Below are 12746 nucleotides of genomic sequence, written 5' to 3'. Positions count from 1 at the left end.
ACAATAAATGTTGTCGAGGATGTGGGGGGAAAGGTACACTCATACACTGCTGGTGGGACTGCAAATTGCTGCGGCCAATATTAAAGCAGTATGGATACTTCTCAGAAAATTGGGAATGGAACCACCATTTACTTAAAAAAGGCAGCATACTGACAGACACAGCCCAGCATCAATGTTTTACCAGGCAGCGCAGTTCACAATAGCTAACTGTGGGACCAACCTAGATGCCCTTCAATGGATAAATGGATAGAGTTTTGATTGAGACTTCATCTTGGGGCTGGGGATTGTGGCTCAGGGATAGATTGCTCGCCTAGCATGGTGCCAGGCCCTGGTTCGATCCTCAGCACCACATAAAAATAAATAAAATAAAGGTATTGTGTCCAACTACAACTAAAAAATAATATATATTTTTTTAAAAAAAGAAAAAACATGGCATATATACACAATGAAATATTACTCAGCAATAAAAGAGAATAAAATCATGGCATTTGCAAGTAAATAGATGGGGTTAGAGAAGATAATGCTAAGTGAAGTTAGCCAATCCCAAAAAACCAAATGCCAAATGTTTTCTTTGATATAAGGAGGCTAATTCATAGGGAGCATGGGAGGAATAGATGAACTCTAGAGAGGACAGAGGGGTTGGAGGGGAAGGGAGGGGGCATGGGGTTATTAATGATGGTGGAATGTGATGATCATTATTATACAAAGTACGTGTATGATGACAAGAATTGTGTGAATATACTGTATATACAACCAGAGATATGAAAAATTGTGCTCTATATATGTAATAAGAATTATAATGCATTCCACTGTCATATATAAATAAAAAAGAAAAAAGAAAAGTAACCGACATGCAAACAAAGAAGCAGTAAATTGTCCAGCTATTTAACACCTACTATAGAGATAAAAGTAAACTTCTAAGACCCCAGAAGACCTGTTCATTACAAGGAATGAATTGTTTTATTAGTCCCAATGATTCATCTGTTCCTATAAAAGAAACCATTGCCAGGCAGCTCTGCAGTGGAGGGCCATATTTCCCTACAGTTTGACTTTGGGTTTGGCAAACCTTTTGGCAAACCTTTAACCAATAGCATAAGGCACAACTGAGGGAGTGCCTGCTTCGCATCCAGGTCCCAAGAAACATGCATATTTATGCTTTAGCTCTCATGCCTTTGCTGTTGCCATAAGAAGAACATTTCTGGACTATCCTGCTTGTCCTAACGTTACTGGGTCCCAGTCTAGTTGCTCACTACACAATAGGCCACCTAAGTCCAGAGGTAAGTGTTGCAGCAAGGAAAATGACTTTGTTCAAAAAACCAGCAGAATGAGAAAATGGAGAATTCTTTTCTAAAGTCTAACTTGTTAGGAAGCTGATTTAGTAATGGTTTATATAGGCAGTTATTGGGGGTCCCCAAATTGATGGGCGCTTCTCACAATGGGTGGACCAGGCAATGTACACATGATCCTAATCACAGGAAATTCTTTTCAGTTTTGCAATTTTCAAGACTAAAGACCATTATTTCTTTGGACTATTCTTGTCAGTGATTAATTTGCCCATATGCAGTTTTTGACATATAATGGACAGGTGAGAGATAGTAGCGGCTCCGAGGCCCTTTTGTTGATTGCAAAACACAGTTGTGAAAGAACAAATTCTTAATGCTTGGCTTCACTAAGAGGAAAGAAGAGCCACACAGAGAAAAATTTAAATCACCTCTACTGAGCCCAGTCTACTTTGGTCGACCTATAGATTTGTAAAATCTTTGATTTATAAGATTGTAGATTTTTTTGTAAGATCTGTAGCTTATAACTTATTGAGTTTTAGTGTGGTTTATAGTACAGCAATTTAGGGACAATAATGTACTGATACACAAGAGCAAAGGAAATCTTGTAACTCAGATGATATGGTGCTAGCTCTGGACTTTAAAAGAGAGTTTTGATGGAGAGAGAAGGAGTTAGATCATTCCTCACTGAAGGAAAAATGCGGACAGAAGCTCAGAAGCACTTTCAAGCAACAGCATGAGATGAAATGGGGAATCTATTTTTACAATCTATGCTTCTAAGAGGAGGAGAGAAATTCAGCTTTGCCTAAGCTTTTGGAAAATAATATTGGTGATAATTTGGGCCAAATTCAATGAAGGAAAAGGAATCAAATTAAGAATGATTAATTTGGGGCTGGGGCTGTTGCTTAGTGGTAGAGCACTTGCTTTGAACACGGGAGGCACTGGGTTCAATCCTCAGCACCATATAAAAATAAATGAAAATATTGTGCCCATTTACAACTAAAAAATTTTTTAAATGATTGATCACTACTTCATGCTGAGTGCTCTACTATAATGATCTTACATAATTTCTCAATAGTCATAAAAGCAAATATTGGTATCTCCTTCCTCACAAGAACAAAAAAGGGGAACAAATAAGTAACGTTCCCTAAATCCCACAGCTGGCAGGATAGAGCCAGAGTTCAAGTGCAGTTTGCATGACAAAAACATGTCCTTTTTCTAATATCATTCTGCCTCCCAAACATTGATCACAGGGTGACAAATGAGATTTCTCCAGAAAATGGTAATAAATTATGACAGCGGCAATGAGAATAAGAAGAAGGACTATATTTAAGAGTTATTATAAATAGTTGTATTTATTTATATCACCAAAGTAAAATTGCCAACATATAGCAACCAGCTGAATATGTGTCATGATGAAGCATGATAACAAGATTTCACATTTTTTATCATAACTAATTGAAGTATTGCAATGTCGTGAAGATAGGAAACAAAGGAAAAGTAGATTTGGAAGTTAAAAAAACTAATATGCTAAATTTAGGTATCAATTTTAGACACTTTATGACTAGCAATAATAACATAAATAATAACTAATTCTAAAGAGCACTGCGATAGGCACTGTTGCCTTGCACAAATTCACTCACCATCCACACAACAAGAGTATGACTCCCAAAAGAACTAAAGAACAGAGAAGTTAAGCAACTTGCCCAAGTAGCAATGTTGTTTGGATATACACCCCAGTCATCTGGTTCTGAGACTCTTGATAACTACATTATTAAATCACTCAGTAAGAAGCCTTCAAACCAGTCTGGCCCAAATACCAATTGTTGTTAGGATAGTCAAGGTTACATTGCAGTAAAGAAGACCTGAACTACAGTGGCTTAACAGAACGAAAGATGACTTCTTGCTGCCCTGCAAGACAGTTCCCCATGCACTGACAAAATATTTCTGTTTTATCTTATGTCACTTTCACAGCAACATATACTAATAAGACAATCATATTGAGGAAGAAGGATAATGTTTCTTGAACTGGCAATTAAGTATTTTGCTCTGAAAGTGATACATTCCACATCTTATATAGTTCTGTGGCCAACTCTACCTTCATAGGTGTAGAGGAGTGCAATCCTACTTAGAAGGAATAAAGCCATAATATTGTGGAGCAGCAGTAATACCTACTTTCTCAATTGTACTGCCTCTCCTAACATACCAGTAATTAGCCATTTTGATCATAACACTCAACATCAAGGTCAATGCACTAATCTGAAATGTATCTGGATAAGTGTATGTATACTCACCTGTACTATGTTTGTCTCTCTTTTCAAAACCCAGGGTATTGGTGTTCCATGCCCTGTCACTGCTCCATTCTTGTCCAGGGAGGACTGAAATGATCAAGTGGTATAATCCCTACACTCCATGAATTTTAAAGTACAACATGTATAGTATCATTCGATCTGATATCTTTACTTAACTTCAGTGATACACTAGCCAGTCATTTAATTGTCATGGAGCACCCCAACAAAAGGCATTGCACCAGGCATTGTGGGAAATGGTTTACGACCTATTCCTGCCCTTCAAGAGTTATTAAGTTTAATTAAGGAATCAGATTCTGCCCATGAAAAGTTAATAAACATAAGCAGAGCAGCAGAAAATTTGTGACCTTGAGCACTTCTGGCAGGAAATACTATTCCAGAAATCACTGAAGAAAAGAACATGTGGAATGTTTTGGAATGGTCTCCTGAGAGTATGTTTGAAAATAGAGAGGCAATGAACTCGAGTGTTTGAAGTAGCCAGGTGTGAGTGCAGTGTGGGCTGTGCTGAACTGAAAAGCATATGTTAAGTTAAAGACTTTCAGGTTCTTGGATGGGATAGGGACACAATTGAACCATGTATGGATTGAAGGAAGTACAGTTTTTTTGTCAATATCTGTCAATATCTGTTAGATAGACTTCTTCGCTAGGTAAAGTTCTCTGTTAAATGATAACAGAGACTTACATTAAAAGGGTAAGTTTCTGTCAGTGGAAGTTCACATGATAAACAAGAGGTAAGGGAGATCAGAGAGTGGACTTCAGGATCTTTCTGTTGTACCTGAAAAATTTTGCCAAAGGACAGTTTGCCTGATCTAATAAAAGAAGTCAGTATGAAGCAATATGTAGATAACTAAAATACATCCTACCTAAATTATCACAAATTTCAACTTAAAGAACTAAAAACCAATGAGATTTTCCTGTACTTTGAAGCCATATTTTATGGCATGATGAATGTTAGAACTAAAAACTTAATAACAGCCTAATCATGTCAAAATCTAAAGGGGAAGAGAGAGGAGAGAACAATTAACCAACATGACTGCAGAAGGAGAAATAGACTTGTTTAATTCAGACCTTCCAGAGAAACATCTGTTATAGATTTTCTGGTGTTTTTTTTTTTTTTGAAAGTATATATTTACCCCTCCAAGTCTCTTAGAATTTGGTTAAAGAGAACATCCACTTTTATGTCATGTTTTGCCATTTGGCCCTTTAAAATCATTGATAGTCACATTGTATTTGAAAGAAACTTAAATTTACAAATATTAATAAAGATTTTTAAAAATCTATTCTTTCACATTAGTACTTTTAAGTATGTTTTCATTAAAGAACATGTTAGCCTATATCTTTATTTTTTTAAATATTAGCTCTTTATGCCATTTGCTTTAATATTTATAGATAAATTTGTATGTAGTTAGGTTACTTGTGTTTGTTTTCATTTAAATGTTTTTCATGCCACATTTATCAGAAGCTGAAATTTGTTAATCCATTTTTAAGTTTTGTTTCCAATTTTTTTATTTTGATGAATCATTTACTAAAAACATATGGATACAAAATATGGTCTTTTTCAAAGTATTTATGTGGTAAAAAGAGAGAGAACTCAAATAGATAACCTGATGATGAAGTTTAAGGTCTTAGAAAAATAAGAACAAACCAAACCCCAAACTAGTAGAAGAAAAGAAATAATAAAGATCAGCAGAAATAAATACAACAGAGACTAAAAGAACAATAAAAAGCATCAATGGAACAACAAGTTGGTTCTTTGAAAAAATGAACAAAATTGGCAAAACTTTAGCTAAACTAACCAAAAGGAAGAGAAGACCCAAATAAAATTAGAGATTAAAAGGGAGATATTACAACAGATAACAATAAAACTCAGAGAATCATTAGGAAACATTTTTTAAAAACTATATGCCAATGAATTGTAGAGTCTAAAAGAAATAGACCAATTTCTGGATACTTATGACCTGCCAAGATTGAACCAGGAAGATATTTTTAAAAACTACATAGATAAATAATAAGTAATGAGACTGAAACAATAATAAAAAATCTCCCAACATGGACAAATCCAAAACCAGATGGATTCACTGCTGAATTCCATCATACTTTTAAAGAAGACTAGCACAATGCTTCTCAAACTAGCACATAAGCTTGAAAGGGAAGGAAAACTTCCACACTAATTCTATTTCATACTGATACATAATAAAAAAGACAACAACACAATAAAAAAGGAAAACTATAGACCAATATTCCTGGTGAACACAGATGCAAACGTTCTTAAAGACTTACATGGTGTCACATACCTGTAATCTCAGTTACTCAGAACACTAAGGCAGAATGATTGCAAGTTCAAGGCCAACTTGGACGACATACTGAGACCCCATCTCAAAAAAAGTAAAAGAGCTGGAGATGAAACTAGGCACTTACCTAGTATGTATGGGTTCATTCCCAGTACTGGGGGAAAACAACCACTGATCATCTGAACAGATGCAGAAAAAACTTCGATAAAATTCAACTTCCATTCATGATAAAAGCCTTGAATAAAATAGATAGAGAATGATCATACCTCAACATAATAAAAGCTACAGATGACAACATTATATTAAAATGAAAGCATTTCTTCTAAGATCCAGACAAGGATGTCCACACTCACGACTCTTTTTTTTAATTAATGAATTTAATTTTTATTTGTTCTACTTAGTTTTACATGACAGCAGAATGCATTTCAATTCATCCATTCACAAACGCAGCACAACATTTCAATTCTCTGGTTGTACACAGTGCAGAGACACACCATTTGTGCAATCATACATGTACCTAGGGTAATGATGTCCATCTCATTCCACCATCTTTTCTACACACATTGCCCCTACCCATCCTCCCCTTTGTGCAATCCAAAGTTTCTCCATTCTTCCCATGTCCTCCCACCATCATAGATCAGCATCCACTAAACAGAGAAAACATTTGGCCTTTAATTTGGGGGGATTGGCTTACTTCACTTAGCATAATATTCTCCAACTCCATCCATTTACCTGCAAATGCCATAATTTTATTCTATTTTAATGTTGAGTAATTTTCCATTGTGTATATATACCACAGTTTCTTTATCCATTCCACTATTGATGGGCATCTAGGTTGGTTCCACAATTTAGCTATTGTGAATTCAGCTGCTATAAACATTGGTGTGACTGTGTTGCTATAGTCTGCTGATTTCAAGTCCTTTGGGTACAGACCAAGGAGTGGGATAACTGGGTCAAATGGTGATTCCATTCTAAGTTTTCTGAGGAATCACACTTACCACTCTTATTCAATATAGTACTAGAAAATGTAGTGAGAGAAATTAGGAGAAAAATAAAAAGGCATACATAGAAAAAGAGGAAGTCAAACTATCCCTGTTTGCCAACAATGTGATTCTATACATAGAAAATCTAAAAGATGCCACCAGAAGATTTTTAGTTCTGATAAACAAATTGAGTAAAGTAGCAAGATACAAAATCAATATACAAAAATCAATAGCATTTCTATATGCCAAGAATAAACTCACCAAGAAAGAAATCTCACAATAGACACACACACACACACAAAACCTAGGAATGAACCTAAGGATATGAAGACTTCCAAAATTACAATTACAAAATATTGAAAAAGAATTGAAGAAAGCAGTAGAATGTGAAAAGACTTTCCATGTTCATAGATTAGGAGAATCAATGTTATGAAAATATCCATGTCACCAAAATTTAGCTACAGATTCAATGTAATCACCATCAAAATTCCAATAACATTCTTCACAGAACTAAAAACAATCCCAAACTTTATATGGAAGCACTAAAGACTTCAAATAGCCAAAGCAAAAGGGCAATGCTAGAAGCTGCACTATACCTGATTTCTAAACATTTACAGAGCTATATTAATAAAACCAGCATGGTATTGGCATAAAAATAGACAATAAGACCAATTAAATAGAATAGAGGACCCAAAAATAAATCTACATATCTTAAACCAATTGTTTTTCAACAAAGATAAAAAAAATACATTGGAGAAAGGATAGTCTATTCAAGAAATGGCTTTGTGAAACTGGATCTCCACATTAGAAAATTTAAACTAGACTTCTTTCTCTTGTCCTGAACAAAAACAACTAAAAGTTGACCAAAGACCTGAGAATTTGACTAGAAACACGGCAATTGCTTGAAGAAAACAAAGGGTCAACACTTCAACATGTTGGTGCATGCACTAACTTCTTTAATAAATCAATAAATAGATTGGCATCACATTAAAAGCCTCCACACAGCAAAAGAGACAGTAAGAGAGTGAAGAGAGAGTCTACAGAATGGGAGAAAAATCTTTGCAAGCTACTCTTCTGACAAACAGAGGATTAATATCCAGAATATATAAAGAATTCAAAAAGATTAACACCATAAAATCTAATAACTCAATCAATAAATGGGCAAATGAACTAAATAGACATTTCTCAAAAGAAGAAATACAAATAGCCAAACAAATTCATGAAAAAAAAAAGTTCAACATCCTTAGAAATCAGGGAAATGCAAATAAAAATACACTGAAATTTCATCTCACTCCAGTTAGAATGGCAATCATCAAGAAAACAAATAACAATTGCTGATGAGGATGTAGGGGGAAAGGGACATTAATACATTGTTGGTAGGAATCCAAACAGGTCCAACAAATTTGGAAAGCAGCATGGAGATTCCTTATATGACTCAGCTATTCCTCTCCTTGGTATTATCTAAAATAATTTAAGTCAGCATCTATAGTGTTATCTTCATACCCATGTTTATAGGAGCATAATTCACAAAATTCAAGTTAAGGGACCAGCCTCAGTGCCCATCAACAGACAGATAAAGAAAATGTGGCATATATACACAATGAAGTTCCATTCAGTCATAAAGAATAAAAATGTCATTTGCTGGTAGATGATGGAACTGGTGAGCTAAGAGAAGTAAGCCAGACTCAGAAACTCAAGGGCCAAATATTTTTTCTTATATATGAAGCTAGAGAGAAATAAGGAGCTTAAAACAAAAGGATTTCATGGAAGTAGAAGGGAGAACAGAACAGAGAACATTTAAACTAGACTTTAAAGGGGGAGGGAAGATCAATGGGAAAGGGGAGAAAAATGCAGAAACTATGCTATATGAATGTATAAATATATCACAATGAATTCCACTTTTATGTGCAACTGCATTGTACCAATTAGAAAAAATAAACAAATAGAAGGAAGACCAATAAGGTAGAGCAAGGGAGCCAGGAGAAGGGAAGGGAGAAGGGAAAAGAATACTTCGAATACTTCGAATTGAAATGGAACAAATTATGTCATATGCATTTATGAATATTTCAGAATGAACCTCACTATTATGTATAACTATAATGCACTAAAAATCATTTAAAAAGCAACTCAAAATGGATCAAAGACCTTAATGTAAGACTTGAAAATTTGAAACTACCACAGGAAAACACTTCAAGATATTAGAAAGGCAATCATCTCTTTCCACAATAGCTCAGGAAACAAAACCAAAAATTAACAAATGGGATTACAACAAATTAAAAGCACTGCACAGAATGAAGAGGCAACTCATGGAATAGGAGAAAGATTTTGCTAGGTATTCATCTAGCGGAGGATTAATATCAAGAATATATGAAGCACTCAAAAAAAAAAAACAAGTAATTCAATCAAAAAAAATGGGCAAATTGCCTGAACAGACATTTCTCAAAATAAGACTATAAATAACCAATAAATATATGAAAAAAATGCTCAACATCTTTATCCACCAGGGAAATGCAAATCAAAATTATGTGAGAGTCCATTTCACTGAAGTCAGAAGGGCTATCATTTAAACATATAAATCACATGCTGGCAAGGAAATGGAAAAATAAAAGAACCCTTCCTTATACACTTTTGGTGGGAATGAGAATGGGTACCATCACTGGGGAAAAGAGTATGGATATCCCTCAAAAAACTAAAAATAGAACCACCATATGATCCAGCTACCTCACTCCTGGGTGGATATGCAAAGTAAATGAAGTCAGCATACTAAAGGGACACCTGCCTACCCATGTTTATTGTTGCACTCTTCACAACAGCCAAGCTATGGAATTAGCTTAGGTGTCCTTCAACAGATAAACAAATAAAGAAAATATGGCATATATACACAATAGAGTATTATCCAGCCATAAAGAAGAATGAAACCCTGTTATCTGCAGAAAAAATGGATGGAACAGGAGACATCACAATGAAACACAGAAAGACAAGTATCACTCGTTTTATGACATTATGTGGAAGCTAAAAGAAAGATGATCTGAAAGTAGAAGAAGGACTACTGGATTGGAAAGGTAAGCCAGTGGGAGGAGAGAGGAGAGAGAAAGTAGAAGAGTTTGTATGAGATATACAGGTGTGGAAGTGTCACAGTAAAACCCATTAACTGCAGCACAATTCACAAGAGCTAAACTATGGAACCAACCTAGGTGTCCTTCAATAGATGAATGGATAAAGAAACTGTGGTATATATACACAATGGAATATTACTCAGCATTAAAGAGAATAAAATTATGGCATTTGCAGGTAAATGGATGGAGCTGGAGAATATCATGCTAAGCAAAGTAAGCCAATCCCTAAAAACCAAAGGCCAAATGTTCTCTCTAATATGTAGACACTAATTCACAATAAGCAGGGAGGGGCACTAGAGAAGAATAGAGTTACCTTAGATTAGGTAGAAGGAAGTGAAGGGTGGGAAGGGGAGGGGATGTGAGAATAGGAAGGCGAGTAGAAAGAAACAGATGTTATTACTTTTTGTATATATGTGACTGCATGACCAATGTGATTCTACAACATATACATTCAGAAAAATGAGGAATTACATTCCATCTATGTACGATATATCAAAGTGCATAAATGTACTCTACTGTCATGTATAACTAATTAAAACAAATAAAAATTTTAAAAACCCCATTAACCTGCACAATTAATAAGAAAAAGAGATATTTAAATGGGGTACATTCCCCAAAGTATCAACCTATGTATTGCCTTCATTTTTCATTTTCTCATGGAAAATTTACAAGTTTGCAAAATCTTACTTACATCTCTTTTTATCCTGCCTTGAAAACTTAGTTTTCATTATTTTTATTTTTGTTTATATGAAAGGCGAAACATTTCCTATGAAATTTAATGTATTTTTCAGTAGCTATCATCATACACATTGACTTTTGTATTTTTTGTTCTTATATGCAAATGATTTTCTCCTCTTCTTTAACCAATTGTTTTGTGGAGAAAAATTATTACCTTTATGTACCTATAATAATCTTTATAACATTTGTATATTCAAATAATATCTATTGTATTTATATTACATATCTCCCCTAGTATAATATCCTAATATTGAGGTTTTTCTATTAAAATATTTTAAAATATTTATTACTGAAATAATTATAGAAATTCCTGTCATACTCTAAACTCCCAGGAACTTAGTTCACATTGGCCTAAATCAGTCTCAAACCAGTTATAAAATTGTAGCTTTCCTTGCATTGCTGCTTTAGCTCTTAGACTTCTTGAATTGCCTGCCCAGGCAGACCAGTATTATGGATTTCAGGTAAGGTTAAACCTGATACACAATCAATGCTTGTGCTTTTAAAAAGTTGGAGAATATGGCATAGAAAAGCACTTCTGAGGTGGCTTACCGGAGTGGAGATAATATAATTTGTGGTACCACATGGCAGTCTAAAGTCACACTATTATTCCAAGAATACATTAGGGGGCAATGCTTTTCAGAGGTAACCTAGAAGCACCCTAGCCAAGATCTCATAAGAAATAAAGAAAGAAAAATTTATAGTAACTAAGCACTGTTAATGAAAGGGCCTTATTTTCCTTGAAGTTGTGTTGGTTCTCTCTCCTTTCTCTGACGGCAAGGGTCAACCACCCTTCCAAATTTAAGAAACAATAGATTTGCTTCTTGAGAAATGTGTGTGGCCTTCTGAGGCTTCAGCCTCATTTTAGGAAGAATATTGTGTTAGAAAGTTCAATGAAACAGTGCCAATCCCTTTGTGGAACTCATTCCCAAATTGATCTCATCCACTTTCTTGATTTCAGGCACCAACTGTACAGCAATAATTTTTAAAAAATAATTTTTGTGGGAGTTCCTTACATATTTTTGAGATTAACAATAACAATAGACTCTTAACTGACAGCCCCTCCCAGATAGCCTAATACACCAAGAATACACATGGACCATGGCACCTCTCACTTTTAAATCCTTTAACTCTCTCTCATCACTTACAGGTTTAAGTCTAAAGTGCTTAGCATGGTACTGACTTGGGTGGGATGTGTTGCAAATAGCAAAACCCCAACATGCACATAACGTCTTGGATTATTGATTCTATAATAGTGAATCACACTATCTCACTCACATTCTCACATGGTTTAAATTATCTGGTTAATAACACAGATCATATAAGGCTAAGTGAAAATATGAATATAGCATATGATTGTATCCCTAGTTTCTCTGTGCCTTCATTTTAGGAAGAGATAGGTTTTTCTAATACAACTTCAATAATTTTTGAAAGACAGTTTATAAAAGGCTACACAAATTGTATTGACTTGTATTGGTGTTTAGCAACACATTAAACTTTAATCCTTTTAATATTCTGGTCATTTAATATGTTATAGATGCTAATAAATGCAATAAATCTATCTCATGGCTACATAGATCATATCAGGTCACATTACAAAAACTATACTAACTGCAACGATAAAGGAAAATCAGTAGTTATTTAGTTTATAGTTCATAAAGAATAAGAGAAAATCTAAAATAACTGACAACTTCAGTGTTTTATTGACTTAATTGTATTTGAATAATCAGTTCTCCAAAATATATTAGTAACAACTCGTGTAAATTTTTTCTTTCAAAATATTGTTAATTAGTGTACAGAAAAACTCCCATCACTCTCATCAAATTATGTTCCAAAATCTCTTCCAAGACTTAGTCTCTTACTTCCATGGTTGAATGATTTTTCCTTTTAGCATTTCTTTTCTTAAATAAAACATAAGCAAAGAACCATCACATTCAGGGAACAGAATGCAACAGAACCTCCTCTTGGGCTTAAACTGTTGAATATTCAAAGGCATATTTCAGATGACTCCTCCCTGAATATATTCCATAGA

The sequence above is a fragment of the Ictidomys tridecemlineatus genome, chromosome 6 (assembly GCF_052094955.1).
Source record: "Ictidomys tridecemlineatus isolate mIctTri1 chromosome 6, mIctTri1.hap1, whole genome shotgun sequence".
Taxonomy (NCBI): domain Eukaryota; kingdom Metazoa; phylum Chordata; class Mammalia; order Rodentia; family Sciuridae; genus Ictidomys; species Ictidomys tridecemlineatus.
Note: the sequence above shows the minus strand (reverse complement) of the source record.